The following is a 22959-nucleotide window of genomic DNA, read 5'->3' as shown; positions in this document are numbered from 1 at the left end:
GGATCCTGCACTTGGATCACAGCAACCCCATGCAGCGCTACAGGCTTGGAAAGAGTGGCTGGAAAGCTGCCCAGGAGAAAAAGACCTGGGGGTGCTGGTTGACAGCCGGCTGAATATGAGCCAGCAGTGTGCCCAGGTGGCCAAGAAGGCCAACGGCATCCACCTGCATCAGAAATAGTGTGGCCAGCAGCAGCAGGAGAGTGATTGTTCCCCTGTACTCGGCACTGGTGAGGGTGCACCTCGAGTACTGTGTTCAGTTTTGGGCCCCTCGCTACAGGAAAGACATTGAGGTGCTGTAGCATATCCAGAGAAGGGCAACCAAGTTGGTGAGGGGCCTGGAGCACAAGTCTTATGAGGAGCAGCTGAGGGACCTGAGGTTGTTTAGTCTGGAGAAGAGGAGGCTAGGGGAGACCTTATCGCTCTCAACAACTACCTGAAAGGAGGTTGTAGCGAGGTGGGTGCTGGTCTCTTCTATCAAGTAATTAATGATAGGACGAGAGGAAATGGCCTCAGGTTGCACCAGGGGAGGTTTAGATTGGATATTAGAAAAAATTTCTTTACTGAAAGGGTTGTCAGGCATTGGAACAGGCTGCCCAGGGAAGTGGTTGAGTCACCATCCCTGGATGTGTTCAAAAAACACATAGGTGTGGCACTTCAGGACATGGTTTAGAGGGCATGGTGGTGTTGGGTTGATGGTTGGACTTGATGATCTTAAAGGTCTTTTCCAACTGAAACGATTCTATGATTCTATGAAGCACTTATGTCCCACTTCAGCTGTAATTTGAATAAAGTATTCTGTCAAGTTACGCAGTTTTCAGAACAAATCATACATCATGTACTTGGTAGTAATATTTCCTAGTGGAAATTAAAGTGGTCTGCAAACTCACAGTTAGTTACACAAATACTATGAAAAATGCATATAATAGTTTTTCAGTCTGAGATTACATATCAGTAAGGTAAAAGGGGAAGGTATGAATTATTTCATTTTAATAATTAAAAGAGTGATGATTACAGACAACCAGAAGAGCATACCCTACCTTGTAACTTCTAATATTTTGGGTTAAGAAACAGTTCGTTACACTTCTGAAAACTGCTGGACTTGTACTTCTGTACAATAAGTTGTATTTTATGAAGAAGGGTATTTTAAAAATACCTGGGATTTCTCCTCCCACCCCCCTGAAGTCCAGCTATTCCTCTATTATAACTAGACTTCCTCTTGCTAAACAGGAAACATGGGTTTCCATTTAAAATCTGTTTTCTTGCATAAAAATGCAACCCTGAACTCTGTTACATAACAGGCTGAAGCGATGGCAAATGCTCTGGTCTTCAGCAAACCCATTTCTCCTGTCCCTATAATTGAGGCCAGGCGACTTTTTTGCTGTTAGGTCTGGCTAAAGGATAAATTTCATAACCTAGACAATCCTTTTCTAGGGGAAGAATCATCCCTACTGGGATGAAGTGAAAAGCACGTAGAAAAAAGCGTTTGCTGCTAGACACAAGCAGTTGAAGAAAGCTCTCCTGCAAACGGGAAGGGCTGGGCTGGGGTGACTGGTAGTACTTAGTCCATACTCCTTAACTCTGGAAAAGGCAGGAGGATGGAAAGGAGAAAGAATGCAGAACAGGTAAATATTTTTGAGGCTTTCAGGCCAAGGGGAAAGTACATAAATAAAATGCCTACCAAATACTTTCCTGTTCTCAAAAGCAGAAAAAACACACTGGGGAGATACCTCATTGGAGAAAACCCCTGTTGCTTAAATCACATGGAGGAGAAAGAAAACATTTCAAGAATACTTTCTAGATGTTAGCATTTAATGTCACAAACCAGGGTTCACAAATGTACATCAGATACTGAAGTGCAAGCCTTCTAGTACTTCACATGGACTAAAAATTTTTTGAGAAATATGACTGCCTGTTTAAAAAAATTAATACACTCTTAATAAAGTTTCTATTATAAAGAACATCCAGTGTATAAAATATAGATGCTGCAGGTCTGATTGTGGTTTTTTAGCTTGTGTTTTGAGAACAATCAAAGGGAATGAAAGACAGATTTCTCTTACTGAGCAGGACCACTTTCAGGTGGTTTTTTGTGCTGTTGCATTTCTTTATTCATTTAGGAATATGTGGATGACAAAACTATATATTGTAACTCATATTGGAAAGCCACACACAACCAGAAGTAAATTCTGGGCTTAACCAAACATTCTCCTTTCAGCTGCTCTGCAAAAAAGGTCTGCTATTAAATAACAGTGATTTAAAAGACTTCCAGTGAGATTAATCTTTTGAAAAATCACTTGCCTAGTCTCAGCTCTTTGCCAGTGGTTCCTTTAGTGCTGGAGAGAGAGAAGCACATCTGGAGCTGGCTGGGGTGGGTGGAGGGTGTAATCTGTCCTCATCATTTAGGGATTTGGTCAAAAACATTCTTAGTTGGTGCTATTTCAACCGCCTAAAGACAGACCCTAGCCAACTTAGACTAAACCAGTAACTTTGGATTGGTCACCCTAGGTGAGATGTACTCTTCCATAGCGCCCTGACTAATGCCACTTGTGGGAAGCATTTGAGGATGAGAATTGAGAATGAAAAGTAAAATATGAAACTTATTAAAGAGCATCCGTAATGCAGCAAAATAACCTTGTGACTGATATTAAATGGTCATTTCAGAATTGGTGCAATAGGTAATATCATCATGTTTTAACAAAAAAAAATTCATTTATAGGAAAAGCTAAACATGATAAGCATTGAAGAAAAATGTTTATTTATAGATGTGATTATTATAGTCCCATCAACTACAATCTCTGGGTAGCTGTACATAATTTAAATTGCAAAATAAATAACACAATGCTATGCTAAGAAATAACATTCATCAATTACATTGCTGTTTTTTCTAGCCCAATTTAACACTCATTCATGCTTAGATAAATAGCTGATCCTTGGCTGACCAATGGATAATAGTTTCTGAGCTAACAACATTCCCAGTGAGTACACACCTCTGCCAGCCTTTATATTACACCCTCAAGCAGAATTTCAGCTATTAAAAGTTGAAAACAAAAATTACAACATTAGCATTGACACAAGATATTTGTGGGTTAAGTGATGATGTCAGGTGAGAATTAATGGTAGTCAGCAACCGATTTACTTCCTGGAGAATCCTACTCACTGTAGAACAAGCTCTCTCTGGCTTTATCAAATAAAAGACTTCCTCAGCTGTGAGCCCACAGTAACAGCATGGGAGACAAGCATGCCAACAGGAATCAGCCATAGAGGAAACACTGTATTAGCTGGGTCTTGTCAAACACCTGGATTTAATGGCATCAGTGGCATCAAATGCTGTTAGTAGCCCACTAGGTCTTCCCTGTGCCCTGGAGAGTAACTAGTGCAAATCCAAGTCCATTTCCCAGAGGCGTTTCAAACACCATGGACTCTCATCTTCCCTGATAGCAAAGAGACACTGATCACTCAAGCACCAGCTCTGTTGTCCACAAAACTGCCTTCCTGAGACAACCTACCTGCCCTCTAAAATTGCCATAAACAGTACATCTCCTCTTGGAGATCCCTCCACTTTCAGGACCCTCCGATTACTCTTCATACTAAAGGAATATGGAGAAAACTAACCGCTTAATGTGTGTCAGGATATCAGGTACTATAATGATGACCAGAACAGGAAAGTATGATTAACAGATTAAATAGGTTCTGCACAAAAGTAATGCTTTCTTTTCCTAGCTATAAAGAGGTAGATTTTTTTCATGATTAAAAAAAGAAATATATATCAATATAGCTAAAGAGATCTGGAGATCTAAATAATGTTTATTCAGACTGGGATATGAAAGTCCCAGCTTCACAGACTTTTGGGGGGTCAGGATGATTACTAAAAAGTGCAGGGCAAACTGTTGAAGGGATTAAGAGAATTCATATAAGTTTAATCAGGATTTTCCAGAGTAATATTTGATATATAAATAATTCAAGTTTGAAAAATATGCCACAAATTTGTACTCTCTTTTCCTGAAAGAAGACAACAAAGCATTCATGCCTCATACATCTTCTCTTGTTTTAGTACTGCTGTAGCTATGAATAAGATGCTAAGTTAATATTATGCATTTGGAAGGATAACGAAAACTAGTAATATTTCAAAGTAAAAATTTTTTCCTCCTTTTGTACAGAGGTCCAACTCCTCTATGGATGGTATTTTATTTTGTAAAGTTAAAAAAGAACACTATATCACATCTCTGTAAAAAGCAAAGCATTAAATTTATTCAAGATTTCCTCGTAGAAAATAAATACGTTTTCATTTCTCAAGATAGACTGTGTGGCAGCACAAATTATAAGTAACTATAACAATACAAATTATTCCACCCATCCTTTTCAATCATTCAAACCAAGAAGGATATCTGATAAAGTATCAAAATTGTTATGAAGAACCACAACATATATTTTGCATATAATTAGTAAATCAAATGGAACTGCATTGGAGACAGAACAGCCATAATACAGGAAAGTAGTGAGCTACCAATTCAATAAACTGCATTCGTCATTCTTAAATTGTTTTACCATTTGGATTTTAATTACAAATCAAGCACCTAATCTAAGAAAAAATGAGATAATTCAATTTATGCCAGGTATGTGTTTCAGAAAGTAATCCATCTAACATTGTAGAAAGAGGAAGAAAAAGGTTTTCTTTTAGTTCATTATGATTAATTTGTTTAAATATGAGGAAAACACTGAGAAAATAAATACAATCAAAATAAAATAGCCATATACAGCTGCACATATAATGAAAGCTACTTGATATAGGAAACATTTGATTTAGAATTTAAGAGGTAAAAAGTATTGGTATTAATGGTTTTTTTCTTGTTCCCTGGGTGCTAACCAATTACTCAGAGAAGACATACTACAAGCACACAATATTACCATAATACCACGTGCATTAAAGATTAGTAATTGAAAATAAAACCCCCACCATGTAGTTGAAGGCTACAATAGCCAGGCAGTGCAGAATGAATAAATTCTTGTAGTAGAAGGATATCAGGATGCAGCAATTATTTTCTATTTTCTCAGATACTCAGGTAATTGATACCTCAAACAAGAGATCAATTCATCACCCAAACAGTCTCAAGGTATTAATTTGTCTAACCCTAAACCAGATGCTCTGTTAAATAAGGTAATTTCTAAAACTATGCTGTGTTATATCTGGTTCTGTCATGCTTTCCCCATAGCATGTGCTTCTCTGCTTATTGTTGCTCTAAGACACTAAGTCTTGTCATGATACTTTAAGAAATCTGACTGGTGTCACCGAGTATGAAAGAGTCAAAGCCAGATCAGAAATCTTGCTGCAGGACAAAGTTCATCCTTGTTACAAATTTCCACTGAAAAAAGAATGATCCTACAATGGTTCAATAGCATCTGCATGGAGGTGCTGGTTTTTATATCATAGCTCACTTATTTCTGGTGAATTAAAATAGCTACCTCTCCTACACAGTTGCTTAGATGTATCTCTTCTTGTATTGGATTGCTCCTATCTTAAATATAAGAAGCTCTATAGTTACTTAAAAACATATTTCAACCCAGTGGTGTTATTTCTTTCTTGATGTCATATGGACTGCCTTCAGTCCTGGCTAGTATTATTTTGCTTTTGGCCAGATTCCACATCACATATTAAAGAAAATATGTTTTGACCTAATCAGTCCAATTTGTACCTCCTGGGACTGCTAGGTTGCCTCATCTCCTTGAACACACTTTCTGAGTTACATTTTCAAATCGGATAGAAAGAAAGAAAAAAAATACATTTATTTGTTAGTTATTTTTACAAAATGGATTAGGAAACTAGACATAAATATATGCATAAATACACATGTATAATGTAATGTAAAGAAATGCGATATAATAATTACATGATTTATTCTGTGCAAGCATTTCTCAGACTTATTTAGCCAAATCAAGAAGTGAACTTAGTTCATCATAAGGCAGCACAACTCAATTTTTAGTGTGTTCAAACCTAATTTTGACAGGGTCTATCCATCAGGAAGCAGTGCATCCTCCAGACCAGAGGGCATCTTCATGCAGTGCTTTGAAGATAAAATCACAACAGCCTTACAGGAAGGCATGACACTTCTCTGAGGGATGGGAGCAAATTAGAGTATATCATTTGAATAGCTGCATTATAAAGCCATTGAAGTGAACAAGGATGTATATTACTTTTTGGCTCACTTACATTACATTATTACTTGCTCACTTACAGAAACCAAAAATCCGAAACTGCTAACATCTGCATTTACATGTTCTCAGTCACTAATATAAAACAATCAACTGCTTGGACACTGGGCACCTTCAACTCAAGTACCCAGCTGCAATGTCTTGATCTCAAAACGTAATATATTTTAAAAATGGCTTACACTTAATTCTTTTTCCAGTGCTGCACATTACAGTAGCTGCTTTTTAGTTTGAACCTTTATAAGCTGCACAAAGAAATCACACAGCAGTTGTCATCAATAATTTGTCTGAAATATATATTGCTTCATCTCCTTGTTGGACTTGATAGACCACATGGAAGATCTACATGATAACGATGAGAAATGCAGCAATCTCATTAGGACAATTTTTATTCTAATAATGATATATAGTTCATAAAGATGACAAATAGCTTTTATATACTGATACAGCCCCAACAAGCTATTATTATAACCTTGTTGTCACACTGATGTCTTGGATAAACAGATTTCCAAAATATCTATGATACAACAACCACTACATAAGCACTTATTTCTCTTTGTACTTTATATCCAATTCAATTCACTTTTATACAAATTATAACCATTTATACTCTGAGGTTTTTCTACACTGGGCTGACATAAGCCTGTTTCCTTATGCAACAAAAAGTAAGTTTAAAAAAAACTGTTGAGTGAGACACACAAGTTATAATTTCATTAAGTATTAATAACCACAAGCAGACTATTCATTTTCCACATTAATTTTTTCCATGCTGTTAATTTGTGCTTTCTTGAAAAAAAAAAAAACCACAAAAAAAACCCAAAAAACCAAACCTAAAACCTCAATGTTTTAGGTTACTGCTTTATACTTAGTATTTATCAGACAGAATTTGGATTTCTAGAGCCTCCCAAAACTCAGCTTTGTAAGTGAACAAAACTCAGGACAGAATCCAGCTCTGATTCAAGGGACACAGTGATCTTCCTCACCCATAGGTGAGCTTTACTTTGCTCTCCTTGAGCATCCTATTTCAGATGCCTATCTCTGAAAAGTAATACTAGGAAATTGGCTTGCAAATAGTACTTGTACTGATTACAGATATGGTTTACAGGATGGGTGGCTTTTAGCTATGCAGACCCTAGGCAGTGAAACATAAAAAAGAAAATAGATCATTTCTGCAGTAAGGGCTGCAGTGTCCAGTGACAGCGAAATTACTGCTTGTACTGGTGCGTAACTGGGTGTTTAATATGTCTGTGTAGCCTCCAATTCAATGTAACTCTCACAGAGGTAAAAATTGAGCCAACCATACACACTCATTTAAGATCAAAGTTTTCCTGGTGAGAGACAATGGTCTGAAGTGAATTCTTTATATAGACAACATTACAGAAAACCAAGAAATGCTTAGCTAATTTCTCTATCTAGCCATATTTCAGGGCCTCCTCTGGTCTACACACTTAGATCACAGAAGGAGGTCCTGAAACATGACTGACCATTTCTGCTTTGGCAATCAAATCATCTGCTGAAAGCCTAACAGAAACAAAGCTGTTGCTCAGCTGCTCCATGCCATCTATGTACACCGGCCTGGTCTTTCAGTCTTTTCCCTATCAGCAGCAGAAGAATGGAAGTGAAATAGCATCCTACTACTGTAACAGGAGTGAATCACAGTCATCTTATTAAACAGATGGAGTCTAAGTACTTTAAGAACAAGCTCAAGCAGTTCCTATTAGGTCAGGATATTTTTTAGCTATTCTCATATACAAATAAAGAAACATACTGACTTTGTGAACAAAAGAGGCCACTGGGACAATACAGTCTAACCTGCTGTGTAATATCAGACACCATCTCATACTACTCCACAGTGCCTTCAATCAAGCGCCATTTGTGAATCAAAAGTAGCATACTGCTTTTAGCTTTGCTGCTTTTCTAGAGGAACCCAAGAGATCTTGGTGAATGTAATGAGTACATTTCAAGGAAGTTTGAACATCTAATTCCCTAAATTGCTTCAGCAATCCTAGCCTTAATTCCAAATGAAATCTTTTAAGTTACAAGAATCCACAACACTTCTTGGTAAGTTGTTCCAATGTCAATTTACGTCTGCGTAAAAATGTGCACTTTGCTTCCATTTCTAGGTTTAACTTCCATGTAATAGATCTTTTTTTGTCATCACTTGTGAGTCTCAGAAGTTCAGTATTTTGTTGCCTTCCACAGTGAGAAAATAATTTTCTGACTCACCCCTCAAATACTGAACCAAACCAGCCATTATTTTTAGTCTCATTTGACCCTGTCTTGTGGATTCTCCTAAAGTCTCTCCAGTTTTCAACTTTTCCAAATGTCAGTACCCTAATGAAGTATGTCCTGTTACAGCTGGTAACATACCACACCCTCAAAAACCTTTTCAGAATTTTGATATATGGGATCACATCCCCATTTTGTACTCCTTTGTTCTTGTACTATCTAATTGTTAACCATAATATTTGTCTATATTTATATCAATATAGGACATACAGAATGATACTTTACATACAAACTCACCCAAAATGTCTAAGCAACTCATCCTCCTCAGTATCTATTACTTCACCAATTTTTTAATTATTTCCAGACTTTACTTTTGATGATTTTATATTTTCTTCCACTCTTTGAAATTGTCCTGATTTCCAGGATGTGCAAGATCTGAAATTTAGTTGTTGAAAGAACTTCCTAGCCAGCTCATAAAACTTAGGTACAATTTATTTCATTGTGCTGATTTCATAACACACTGAAATATTTCTTCCTACTTTTAAAATAAAAACAGTAAGACGAGTGTTTGCAGGAAATTTCTAGCCTACTTAAGCTTCATCAGTGTGCTCAGATAAATTCATGCTTTAAAAGCAAAGGCAATTCAGAAAGCTTCAGTAATATACATGATTATACATTTTGTTCTTGATGAATGACACTTTGTTAAACCATTTTCCTTGGTTTCTTTTCCTTTGGTCTTGAGAACATAGTCACTGCATCCAACCATGACTGTGGTCTCTGTTGAGGATTCATGTTCTGAATACCAGAATTCTTTGCCATGTCCCTACTGTGACCCACTACTGTCCTGCCACTTCCCCACATTATTAGCCAGCTTTTTAAACTGTGCCTGCAGCACATAGAAAGAAGCTAAAAGAGCTGGCAGGAAAGGGCAACAAACCAAAGGATAAGTAGAAACTATACAATAGAAATCAAACAGATTGCAGAAACAGTTTAAAATAATAACCATATTGCAGAGAGAGTTTCACATAAAATAAGGCTTTCAGAAGAACATAATTTTGTATTACCCAGTGAGTTGGAAGAGGTTACTAATATATCTTGGCCAGACTTTCACTATTCAGTAAGGACAAATTTATTTTTTTATTTTGTACAGTGCAGGTTCCATCCCTCCAACACTGAACTATAAAGATTAGCTGAGTCAGATTTTTTATGATGTTATTGCTTTAGTTGTTATAATCATATAAAAATATAAAGACAGACCATATAAGGACAGATGTGCTTCCTATACTCCTTCCAGTGTGAGGATACACATGGAGCCCCTGATTCCATGAATCCATCAGGAGGTGGTGAGATATTTATCATTATGTCTATGTCTGCTTATGATGTGCAATGCAAACCTAAAAAAGACATCTCTGTCTGCATCAGCAGCCTAAAACTGGTGCCAGTTCCATAGATCAGTTTGTTTCTAAGGTAGGTGAATTATTTCAGGGATATTTTATACCATGGGAGTAAATAGGATTTCCCGCTGGGCTGAATTTGAAATTTTTTAGTGGAAGAGAATGACAGGAATACAAGAAATACTTCTTTTCTCAGAGTTAATGGTTTTAGTACTTCTGACCCACCATGCAAGCTTCTTACAGGCACTCACTTCCAATAGTGTGCACTTACAAAAATGGCCATGCTGGGTGAATTCAAAGGCTCATTGAGCCACTATCATAAACAACGGTGGAAAGAGGTGCCTGAAGAAGAGTATAGAAAAGCATAAAGTGGTTGAATAATTCTGGTATTTTCTGAGCTAGAGACGACCTCTTCTGAGGCTTGAAAGACCTTACAAGAGTGTTACCTATCTCTAATACTATGTCTCTTGGCCTCATGGCTGCCACTTAGCAGTCATGCACTCAGAAGCAGGTCTATTATGGCTGTGACTTTCACTCTAAGAAAAGAAAGTCACAAGGAAAGGCATTTTAAAATTAAAGGACTATTTAGCATTCCATAGGATTAACATAAAATAGGAAGAAAAGGTGTAATGTATAATAAAGGACTAGGCGCTTAAATATTTAGCCTCACTTCCTTACCTACCTTGTACAACCTCATACTTATCAAGGCAAGGAGAGGTGGGCTGGGAAACAGGCAACGCTGCCTTGAAGTTACTTTCTCTCTTTTCCTAAGCCTGCTCCTCTGAGTTTACCAACCTATTTACTTTCTTATTTAAATAAAATGAAATTTTAAAAAAATATTTAAAATAAATAATAATTATTTAAAAATTAAATAAAATATTCTGTTTTGGTACCTTGACATAGTTTATATAAAAACATAAATAGGCACATTTCTTTACTACTTTCTGATTAAATCCTGCAGGTGTAATATAATCATGCTTTAAAGACAGCGTAATAAAATAATTAATCTGAAGGTTACAAAATTTCTCTCTTTATTTTTACAGAAGTTAAGGTCAGCCATAGAAAACAGAGCCTTCTGGCACTGTGGGACAATTTCCTCCAACTTCCTATCTTCCAAAAAAAACCCCAGCCCCAAACCCCAAATCAATCTAGATGGCATAGGAAACAGGAGCACACCTTCTTCCAGGATTCAGTCCATAAATGTCTGGATGACACCAACTGTCAAAAGGCAGGAGAACAAAGGTGCATTTCTGAAAAATTTTGATACAAAAATGATTATAGCTGTGAGGAATTGCTGTCTATTTCTGCTAGGTGTGATGAAGTGAAATTTTATTCAGATTTATACAGAAAAAATGATGGCCTTAGCTACATCAAATATCAACCTTACTCTTTATTCTTTTTTTCCTCAGTTAAATAGTTAACTTGTGTAAGCAAATTCGTCACAGTTTTTTATTACTCAAAGATAAGCCTCTATAGTTTCTAGTTATTAATGATTGTTTCCTTATTTATCAGTAGAAATGAACTTTTGATACAGTATTTTACTCTATATCTCAGCACCTCTCTGTCTGCAGTTTTTGATATTTTCTCCACCAATATGCTATAACTCAGTTTTCCCTTATGACTGCACAGACCATGATTTTTCAGAGTTATTACATTATTGTTGTCACTACAGCACTCAAATCTAAGGAGTGTCCAGGAGTAATTTCAGCATCCAGCTCATCCCAAAACGCTATGGTTATTCCCTGGACTTCTAACTTGCCACTGGATGGAAAAATGCATTTGGCTCTTTACATATCATCAGGTCTCTCTTGCTGACTACATACTGTTGCTTAAAAGAGTTATCCCTAGCTTTTATATGATGTTTGTTTTTCCCATAAATAGAGAAGGAAGTAGAATATACAAAATGTACTTTAATTTCAATTTCCTGCTCTATCTAACAGACAAGGCAATTCACCTGCCTATCTCATTGTCATTTAGGTTTCTTTTCTCTGATTCATAGGCTTTGTATATCCAACCAGGGAATTACCATTCAAGTTATAATAAAACGTCTTGTCTAAATTTTTTTTTTAAAAAACCCAAAACAAGTCATGATTGGTTTGCAGTTAGCACCTGAAAGCTGTTTTTTTTCTTCTTTCTATTCAATTACACTACCTTTGCCTCATATAAGCTTTTGTGCCTTCTCAGTGTACTTTGCCTGAGGCAATGCTTCTAATTTTTCTCATTACAGCTGTTACCTTCACACCAGTACTATTAGTAAAATTCCTTACATCTCCTCTTGTACTGCATCAAAGATCATCATATCTTTTAACTGGTAATTTGTTCTCTATGTCTTGTGTCCTTTTTCCCTAATGAACAATATTTTGAAGAGCCTGAGACTGCTGCATAATTAGATCATACAGATCATCTGCTATCCTATGTCCCGGTAAGACAGGAAGACTTTAAGATTTAAATGTCTTTCATACATTCTCCCTGTAGAGGATTAATTACATTTCTTTTGTTAGGTCTCATTAAAGTTCAATTTATTCTGTGTCCCTAACCCATTTCATATAGATTCTCCATATTTGACTTTTTCAAAGCCTAATCATCTTCTCCCTGCTGATAAACATGTCTTGATTTAATGACATATCTAAGTACCATGTGCATCTCCCTTGAACAAAATTCACAACAGCAGAGTAACATACATTGATGATATATTTCTTATGAAAATAAATGGACCACACCCTGTTCTTTCTAATAAAGGTATCACTAGCCAAAATACCTTCTTCAGTGACATAATGTTTTCTTCAGTATTCCTTTGTTAAGAGACTTATGCCCAACCTCACCTCCTTTTGCCCCAAGCAAAAAGTGCCCTTTACAGAAGGGCAATGAACTGATAGGAAGCCGCACAGAAACTGGCGTTTCTTCTGAGAAGCATCTATATCCTCATGGGAGTACTTAGTTTCTGTCATTTTGTCCATTCACATTATTCTAAAATGAATGGTATTTTTTTCTGTAGTGCTAACAGTGTTTTGGTCACGTTCATGCTGCCGTATTCCCCAGCATTCCCCTCAGCTTTCCATTTTTATGAGTAATCAATTAATTCTACAATAAACCAGTGTATTTACAATGAAAATCACTCCCTTTTGCATTGTCCAATACAATCCTCCATATGGAAAGAATTCCCTGTTACACCTCTTCTCTCAACACTCAGTGAAAGTCTCTATTCTGCCCTCCAAGTGATGGTGCCTTTGCTTCTAATGAGTAACCAGAGTTGCTATATTGCGAAAAGTCTTAAGAAGGATCAAATTTAATAATAGAACTAAATCACAAGTTTAAGTCTTAATCATTAGAAAAGGAAACCACCAATCCTCAGGTGAACTTCAAGTAAAACTATAGGCAAAAAAATGGTACATTAGATTGTTGTTGGAAAGCATCTGTCATGATGTGTGTGAACTGACAACATATATTTTGGCATTCCTAATTTTTGCAGCCATAACTGCATGGCTTTATTAAAGTTCTTACTGCATCATTCTTAACTTCTTTGACCCTTCAAAAAGACACATGCCCAAATCCAGGTGCATATAACAGTCAAAGTTGAGTACAGTTGTAAGAAACTGAATACTGGGAATGCTGGATATAGTAATTTTACCCAAACCACAGGGAACTGAGGGGATAGAATTTTTTGTGTATGAAAACACATGGTAATCGATATAAGTATAGGTATTATTGCAAAACCAGATTTCTAAGCTAAAAAACTGACTTTTACTTGTGACAATCACATCTTTGCAAACATTATGTCACCATTTCAATGAATTTTTAGACATTTAGAGAAGGCCAAATTGAGGCAAAGGTAGCTGAACTGACCTAATTAGTTTACATTGTCACAAAATACATGCTAGTTCCAAGTCCTATTCTGCAAAGAAAATGCACCACTTTTTCTAATGTATATGTACCTTAGAAATATCTAATTGTAATATATAAGTACATATATGTATGCTACATATGCAACATATGGAATCATATATACACACATATATATTATGTATAATAAATCATCATGGATACAGTTTTATAGTTATGGAAATGTTGCAGCAGCATTAGTATTTTCTCCTCTTATAGTAAGTTTACTAAAATACAAAGCATTTGTTACTGCTAGATGAGTAGATAAATCTCTAATTCTAAGAAACTAAATTTTTTAAGTGAGATACCCATTGAAATTTTTTATGTAACGGGAAAACAATGAGTAAAGATTACTCTGGAGTGATACAAAGAATATTCCAGAGATGTAAAACATTTCATTCAATATCTTAAACTTAGGCTCCACTCATGGAAATTTACAAGTTGCAGTACAGAACCATACCTAACTAATCCTGATATACCCATAACCAATCATATAATTAATTAATATATTAATTTAACATTGTCATTAAATTGCTTCTTACTGAACTGTAAACAGTTGAATATAGTATAGTTCTAAGAGTTACTTTTAAAATCACATCAAATCACAAGCAGCATGACCACCATCATAAAAAGAAATATAAAGTAAAAATACTCTCCCTGTTCCTAGTGCATGTATGTGTAAGTCTATCATGTGGTAATAAAGAAACAGGATATGGAACTGTTGATTTTCATTTGTCTTGGTATGATTAGCTTTGTGAAAAACCCATAGTTCATTATATGTAGACATTTCACTGCTATTCAATTTGTGTTCAAGAGGCCAGAATCGTTTATCTTCAGTATGTCTATCAGGTCAGTAAGGTCCTGGCTTTTGCAACTCTTAGTGTAAAAAGAAACCAACCAAACCAACCAACCAAAAAACCTGTGGAAACTGTGGAAAAGGAAGTTCTTTCCCTACCAGAGCTTCTCCAGGCCATTTAAATGTTGCTTCCAAGATGCTGCAATCACACCCCCATGCTGTCTTCTGTACTTAATTTTTGGCTCTGACCTCTCTCTTTCATTATACTCCTCCAGGCCAAATCAATCCTTTCCTCTCATACTCTCTAAACTTGCTCTACAGCTGCGGCACATCTAGCCCTATGGGGCTCTACTCAACATTTAAGTTTATGAGATACATTTTTATGTTCATGTCAGACTCATGAAAATCATTCACCACAACACTCAGAGACACCTGATATTAACACTGCCTGCAGCCTGCAGACCTAGGTAAGTACAAAGATAGGTTATCATATGTATCATTTTCCAAGCTAAAATAGCAAGCTATCAGAACACCTTCATTTCCATTAAAGCAGTTCAGAATTTGCAATCATTTGGTTTCCTACCTTTTACAAGCAAATCTGGAGAAAAATGAATAAAAATGATGCAGAGACAGATCAAGGAGAATGATCAGAGCAAGAAGAAAGGACTCACCTCCTTTAGTCAGTTTTCCATTTTAGTTTGTTTCAATAGTTAAAGAGGGAAGAGATTTTTTTGCTCACTCTTTAATTCAGATGTCAGTTCCAATCTTTGATGCTTGACTGTTCTGAAACACAATCAGAGTGTAGCAGTTAAAACTACTATCCTGAAACAAGATAAAAATATTAACATGCCAAGCAGCTACATATTCATTAAAAATCACAGCAATATTGAGAGGATTTATATCAATGGTCTGTGGCAAAATTTTCACATGGTACTATAGTGTCCTCCTTGCAAGAAAAAAGCACAAAAAAAGAGAATATTTAGATTGTAAAATGCTGCATTTGTGATGCCATCTCACATGTTTTACTCTCCCTGCACAACATGTGAAGAGTTTGTCGGTTCTTTCACGGGAAGATACAAAGACTAGTTACATGTGATTACCTCAGCAAACCTACTGACTCTCTGCAAGCTCACCTCTCCCCTAGTCTTATCCTTCTACAACCTTTTCTCATACTACATAAGCACCATGGAGTCCTGCTGCCTCTGTCTGGAAAAGCAGAGGAGAACAGTGAGAAAACTTGACCAACCACCCAACTGTATACACAGTGCTTCCCCACCAGCATTCGAAGGGTGGTGGACAAAACTGCAGTGGCAACTCACTGCACATTTAAATATATTAATTTTTAAAATTATATAAACTGAAAATACTTATTTCCAAGCCATTATCTTTCTCTGGTAAGGAAAATGATATGTATGTTTTTCCCTTCTCAGTTCTCCAGTACTACTTACTGAGACTAACAGAAATAAATGGCTTTCCTCTGTGCTCTATATTTGAGCTCTGTGAGTCATATCACTATTTCAAGTTTTGTTTCTCATCACTTAAAGGTCTAGCCTATTTTATTCTGCTTTTTTCATGTGAACAATTTGTTAAGTACAAGCCAGAATAAGCACAAACATTTTTTCTTGTAAATGCAGTTAACAGCTCCAATCAAACTTCTACTGAAAAGCACACTAAAAGACAGAAAAAATGTATGGCTAAGTGTGCTTTGATACTAGCCTCAGACTACACTGAAGTACCATCAGTACAACAGCTGGTTTGATGTATTGAAAACTCTGAAGTTATTTTACTCTCTTGATGCTCGTTCAAAGAAACACCTTTACACAGACCACAGTTAACTATTGGGCACTAGCTGTCAGAAAAAGCAAGTACAAATTTTAAGAGCAAAAATAATCTGCAAATATTACAAACTGATGTTTTTAAAGTCACAAGATTCCAACCTGATCAGAGAGCCTGATGTCTCATTTTATATAGGCTAGAAAACTTTCTTAAGTGAACTCCTTTGGAAATGGGATGCACACCTTAGTAAAGCATCAAATTTTGGATTGAAGTTCTTCTAAATAACCACTAAGAGGACAGGAACAGCCTCTATACACAAGTTTATTTCTGGGAATTCCTTAACCTCAAAAGTCAAACTGATAAAGGCTGCAGCTTGCTTTTTGTTACTGTCTTTTTATTTAGTATGAGACCATTTCCAAGGTGAACTAAATTTTGATACTGGTTCAGAGTCTCTGAAATTAAACTAGAATAGAATCAGAATAGAAACACTTTCCACTAGTATCCCAATGACAGCAATTTATGTATAGCTGGCTTTGAGAGCCTGCCTCTCCCCAGAGGTATACAATCACCTTTAGTGTATTCCTTCTTAAGTCTAAAACTAACTTTCCAGTACTTTCTGTACAGTTGGTCTTGAAATAATTTCTTCTTTCTTGGTTGTGGAGGGATTTGTGTCAGAAGGGTGTGAAAAATATGTTTAAAGCAGGAAAATGTGATCGTATAACCATCAAATTGGTGGTGGGATCAAGAGAGAGGTACAGAACCAGAAATAGCTTTTAAATCACTCCAGAAATGCATAGATTTCCAGTTGACAGGATCTCTTTTGAGAGAGACTTTAATTTGACTACAATATTGACTACATCATAACCATTTCAGATTTTCCTTGAGAGTATAAAAATGACAGAGTATATTTAATTGTAACAAGTAAATCGGATTGATTTTTCAATGTAAGATCTCCTTAGGGAGCTCTCAAAGATAAATCTCTAAAGGATCAAATTGGGCAGATCTTTATGCAGAGCCTTCAGTTGTAAGGACTTCTTTAAACCCACTGAAACTCCCATGTTTGAAGATTTGCTTGAGAACCTTGCTGAAGCTGGGCTCAAAAGGATTTCTCTTAGCTGACAGCATTCAGTTGGATAAGAGAAATTTTAACTTTCAGATATATTTAGTGATGACAGAGGCAGTGAGGCCAGGCAGTGTAAAGGTATCATCCTGCATCATACAGGCATTAAGTACATTGTGACCCACTGCCTAAAATGTAAAAGAGGAGACAAAATTTGAGAGGAACTTTCTGCAAACATACATTATACATATATATGATACAGTTTTCAGAGATGGTCATGGATTAGTGTGCTTCAAGCTCTGTACTACACATGGTACTATCCACATCAACAGCCCAAACTAAATCAATATTGGTTTAATAGTTTTTAAATCTGTTTAATTCTTCATTCCTTTTGCTTTTGGTCCTTCTTATTTGTGTATGTCCACGCATGCCAGTCTTCTCTGTGCACTTTCCCTATTTTTTATTTAATCAGAGAGATACAACCAGAGAAGGTTCACAGAAGAGCAAGATGATGATGGAAGGTAGAGAATGACTTCTGCATGAAGGACAAATGAATAGGGTAAGACTCTTTGGTCTATGAAGGAGAGAGCTGAATCATGGAAGATTATGAAAACATGACTGGCATGGAGAGGGTTAGTAAAGCTATTTTTTTTCACTGTCTCATTCTGCTGAATGCAAGAACTAAAGGGCATCAAATGAAGCTGGTTAAGAATCACATTTGTAAAAAGGAAGAAAGCAGAACAAATGAAGAAAGGGAGGTGGCTTTTTCTGCAATGTGCAGTTGTGCTGTGGAGCTCACTGCCATGGGAGGTCATGGACATCAACTCATGCCTTCAAGAGAAGGCTGGAGAGGTGTGGGAAAATTAAATCCCTTGAATTTAGCTAACTATACATGTGGAGAAACATCCAGCTCAGAAAGACCCAAAGTTCAAGACAGCTGGAGGCTAAAAGCATGTTTGCCACGTTGTTATATACTTTCTTTTGGTCTCTGATGCATGAAACAGGACGTGGGACAAAAGGACTTTTGACCTTGATGTTGCAGCCATTTTTATAAACTTTTTATGGTGCAGCCAAGAAGTTGTCCACATTGACATCCCCATCTGGCATACAGGAAAAATAGGGTAATTGAATCAATGGTGGACAGGATTAAAATGTTGCTTTTTTAGACTGATACGTTTATAACACTTTGAATGACCTTCAACTGAAGTACAAAAGTACCACCTGTAGGGTATCTGATCCCTTTTGATTAGTTTCAGACTGTTGCTTTTCATGAAATAAGAGGACATTATGAATTGACTTTTCACTCAACAGACTGACCTGAAGCTGCTTCACAGCCTGCACTTGCCACCATAGCAGGAATCAGATCTATCTTAAACCCACCAGTTTCTGGTCCAGTTTTAACACACAACAGTGACTCAAATTACCCAGGTATTGTGTGGCAGATCATTTACAAAAAGCAGAGTCTCTAAAACCAGCTTTTAGGTGGCAAATGGTAACTTCACCACCACTATGTGGTTCTAGCTAGATTTGGTCAGAAGTGCAATGAAGAACAGGAACAAAGAATAACCTGGAACAGGTGCCCAGGGAGGCTGTGGCATCTCCACACTGGGAGATATTGAACACTCAGTTGAACGAGACACTCAGCAACTTGATGTGATTTTGATATTAGCCCTGCATGAGCAGGGGCTTCAACTAGAAGACTGCCTGTAATTCCTTTCTATGTAAATTATTCTGCAATTCTGTAATTCTAAGAAAAAGACCCTAATCATGTCTGTACCACTCCTATGCAAAACACCAATTCACAGCATGACCATTGGCATTAAACTAAATTTCAATGCAAAAGTGAAGAGCAAGTCTTCAAATGTTTTATTACACAGTAAGCCATTTGATTTCTCTTCTGCATGATGCATCTTTACATTCCTGGGGTTCTGTTGTCATGTGCCAGTTTTAACTAAGAAGATATATAGTAAAGGAGATGGATCAAATTTTTGCCTGATATTTTTCTTTCCCATGTTTTTTCCCCACTTCTCATATTTTTATTAAGTAAAAGTAAAACGTAGTGAAAGTGCATTACTCTCCATTTTTCTGTAAGCAATATCAGGATACCGACCTACTTTAACAGCCCAAATTGTTCCATTACAAACATGTACTTAAAGGGGCTTTATATATAGTGCACCCTTTCAATGAGGGTACCTAGGGTGGCAAATGGCAGATAACCTCAGATGTCCAGAAAAGGCCTCTTTCAGAATGTGATTTAGTGCATATTAAGCCACTAGCATCAACAATTTTTAACTTTTTAAGCAGTAGGCAAGAACCTCATATATTTGCTACCCAAATTATAGCAAAATAGTAATATTTACAGAAATGAGGACTGCCTAGTAACTACTGGCAGATAAACTTCTAAAAATTTAATTAGAACTATACAAGTGTAGTAGTAATGGGAATACTAAAAAGCTTAGCAATGAGCACAAAATTCAGCCTTCTTCCTATAAAGCCAGAAATGCAATATTACACACACTTATTCCACCTCATTTGTAAAATTAAGTCTCCCTCAGACAATTAAAAATCATGCTGAGTACTGAGCCACAGTAAATTACAAATATAATTAAGTAAATAATAAGAAAGCCCAAGTCCCTACTTAAATACACTGCCCATTCAGCTAATCCAAGCACAGCAAATATTAATGCAATACTTCAATGTCTACAGCTCAGCTCCTGTTCTACAGTGATAATAACACATTAAGATTTTGTCCGTAGTCAGAGCAAACCACTTATTTTCCCCAAGACAACTGGAGCACCAAGTTACCAATAATAAGCTGCTCGTATCCTCCATCATCCTGCTGGAAAAGGCGGGCAGAGAAGATGAGCACTTTTAGCTGATTGTATTTGCCTCCAATTATACAGACACAGTCTTTTGACTGTACATTACTCTAAACTGAAAAGAAGCCAACCTGAAGCTATTTAATGATAAAGGACTAAAATCAATGCCCATTAAAGGGCTCTGCAACGTGTGATTTTTAATTATGCTACTTTAGGAAGTCACTAGACAATCACTACTGGCATTCCCTTGTTTCTGCATCCAAAGCAGAAACAATTCATACCTTGAGAAAATCTTCCGATTTCAGTAGCTACCACACCAATGAGAAAAAGTCTAAAATTCTGGATCCATGATAACTTCAGATAAGTACTATGCAAGAAATGCAATGTGTCTAAAATTATGCTGACAGCATGTGTCACTTGCCAACAATGTACGCTAGTGCTGATATGCGCTGGTATCTGTTTACAAGCTCACAGAGAAAGGATTAAATACAATTTAATTCATTCAAACTTAAATATGTATTTATACCACTATATAGCAGTGTGTGAATGGCAGACATTTCACCGTCTCACAGCAGTTGTATTATTCTCAGCACAGCCTCATAAATATTAATTGGTTTTGAAACTGAGATATAAGTCTGCACATGACATAAAGGAAAAATCCTGAGCACAGGCTTTCCCTCAACATCAATCCACAGGAGGAATAAAATATTCTATATGAGATGTTACTGCATCAGCACCAGTGGGAAGTTCTGCAGTCTCTTCTAGTTGGAGGTAAATGGTTTTAATTTGCTCTTCATTGTAAGTGAAAGAATCAGTTATATAAAGCCTTAATATTTCCAAACTTGTTTTGCAATAAGGAGAGGCTTCCACATCTCCTCACCCAAGACTGCCCCACTGTGAGATTTTTCATGGTACGTGCATGAAGGACTTGGCTCAAAAGCAGGCAGAAAACTAAAACAGAGGCAATTGTTTTTAAAAAATCGTAAAACCACAATCTTCTGTATCCACTACCACCCGTCTGAGAAGTCTGTGTATTTTAAACAGGAATAGCCACAAAACACAAAGCTAACAACTGCCCTAAAGGGATTAGAGAAAGTAAAAAATCTGAGCACAACAAGTGAGAGAGCAAGGAAAGAAAGGCCACAGGCAACACCTATGGTCATGCTCACTCCTAACAGCTGCTGCACTACTCCTGTCAGTAACTCCTCACCCTGCCTCGTTTGTGGCTGGTAGACACAAGTACTGCCAGCAAGGTGAAACTCTGGCCTCGCACTGACTGCAGAGGAAGAGCCAAGCAGCTAACCCAAACAGCATTGCGGCTGCAATGCAAAATGGTCAACAAAGTATGAGAGGTCTCCAGACCTAGCAGCTAGGCATCTGGCACACATGCAATATCATACCAGTTTCAACTGCATTAATGGCATGAGCAACAGAAGAAAATATATAGAACAGCCTCATGGAATTTGTAAAGCACTTTAACAGCCAAGGTCAGTCAGTCTGTTCCTTGTCTCTAAGGAAGGAAACAAGAAAGAAAAATTTTAGCCTATGATCATTTTATATAAAATAATTTCAGTGTGAAGCACTGTATAGAGACTGGCCAGTCCATCTCCCCTTACTATTTGATAAGTATATATAGAGAGATATATTTACTCACACCACATACGTGGTGGGTCTCTGCATCGTACCTGCAGAGTCAAGTGAAATCTTATAAAAACGAACTACAGTTTTTTCTTTCACATACTGTTGTACATCTTATGTAATTTCTGCCTAAAATATCTGTACATCATGGAAGTGTTCCTAACACAGCTCTGTCAATTTTTAAAAACTGGTGTACCTCAAATGACATTTCAACAAATGTATAATGCTCCTTCCCCAATTATACTGGTCTCCCTATACCTCACAAATCCTTTACATTGCATCAGTTCACCCTCACTTCTGGGAAGATGTATAGATGCAAATACATCAGTAGCGGCTCCAAAAATTATTGAGTTTTTAAACCACTATAGGTTTTCATCCCTCTCTTCCTCAGAATAGTATGATGGACAGTAAAAAACAGGAAACAAGAAACAAAGTGTATTGTTTTTCACACTATACAGTGAACAGTAGATAGCTTCAAAATACATCTTCTGCATGTGAATTTTAAATATGTCCAGCTCACGTTCGTATTGTATGAAGTCCTACTCCTGCAATCCTTGAAACTCCCTTTGCTTTGAAATACCAAAAATCTCTTTTCAGCCTAAATGCCAATCATGAGGCATTTGAGCAGTTTTTGATACCAAACATGTTAAAAAACTGCATCCAGCTGTTGCAGGGAGAAATTCTCAATTACACAGTTGGTTGAAAATACGCCATGTAATAAAGAACTCTACTTGTGCATCACAATTAGGAATCTGCAAACAGGGGGATACTTTGATAACCTAGTGTCCTGGGTTCAGCTGGGATAGAGTTAATTTTTACAGGAACCTGGGAGGTGGGGGCACAGCCGGGGCAGCTAACCTGAACTAGCCAAGGAGCTATTCCATACCATGTGACATCCTGCCCAGTATATAAATGGGGAGAGGGCCGGGGGGTGGTCTCTGTTTTTGGTGGGGGAAGTGGCGGAGCGTCGGGTCCCGGGTGGTGAACAGTTGCACTGTGCATCACTCTTTTTGTATACTTTTTCATTAGTACCGTTGTTGTTGTTGTTGTAATCTTTTTGTGTTTGTCCCAGTAAACTGCCTTTATCTCAACCCTCGAGGTTCCAGTTTCTTTTTCTTTTTCTCTCCTCCATCTCCTCCCCATCCCACTGGAGGTGGGCAGAGGAGT

At 36.9% G+C, this 22959-nt stretch overlaps 1 protein-coding gene across 3 annotated transcripts in view; it reads right to left on the bottom strand.

The window, feature by feature from the left end:
• The window catches only part of DLGAP1 (DLG associated protein 1), a 445633-nt gene that overhangs the window by 255342 nt on the left and 167332 nt on the right, over positions 1-22959 (bottom strand). For 2 of the 3 annotated variants that reach the window (XM_049821279.1, XM_049821270.1), the window contains one exon: positions 15171-15282. The gene's annotated coding sequence lies outside the window, so the exon portion shown is untranslated. Of the gene's footprint in view, positions 1-4951; positions 5050-15170; positions 15283-22959 lie in introns of those variants that run through there. The other variant, XM_049821285.1, reaches the window with a different exon arrangement.

Source organism: Accipiter gentilis, chromosome 2, assembly GCF_929443795.1.
Source record: "Accipiter gentilis chromosome 2, bAccGen1.1, whole genome shotgun sequence".
NCBI classification, from domain to species: domain Eukaryota; kingdom Metazoa; phylum Chordata; class Aves; order Accipitriformes; family Accipitridae; genus Astur; species Astur gentilis.
Note: the sequence above shows the minus strand (reverse complement) of the source record. Positions and strands in the feature narration are given on the sequence as shown.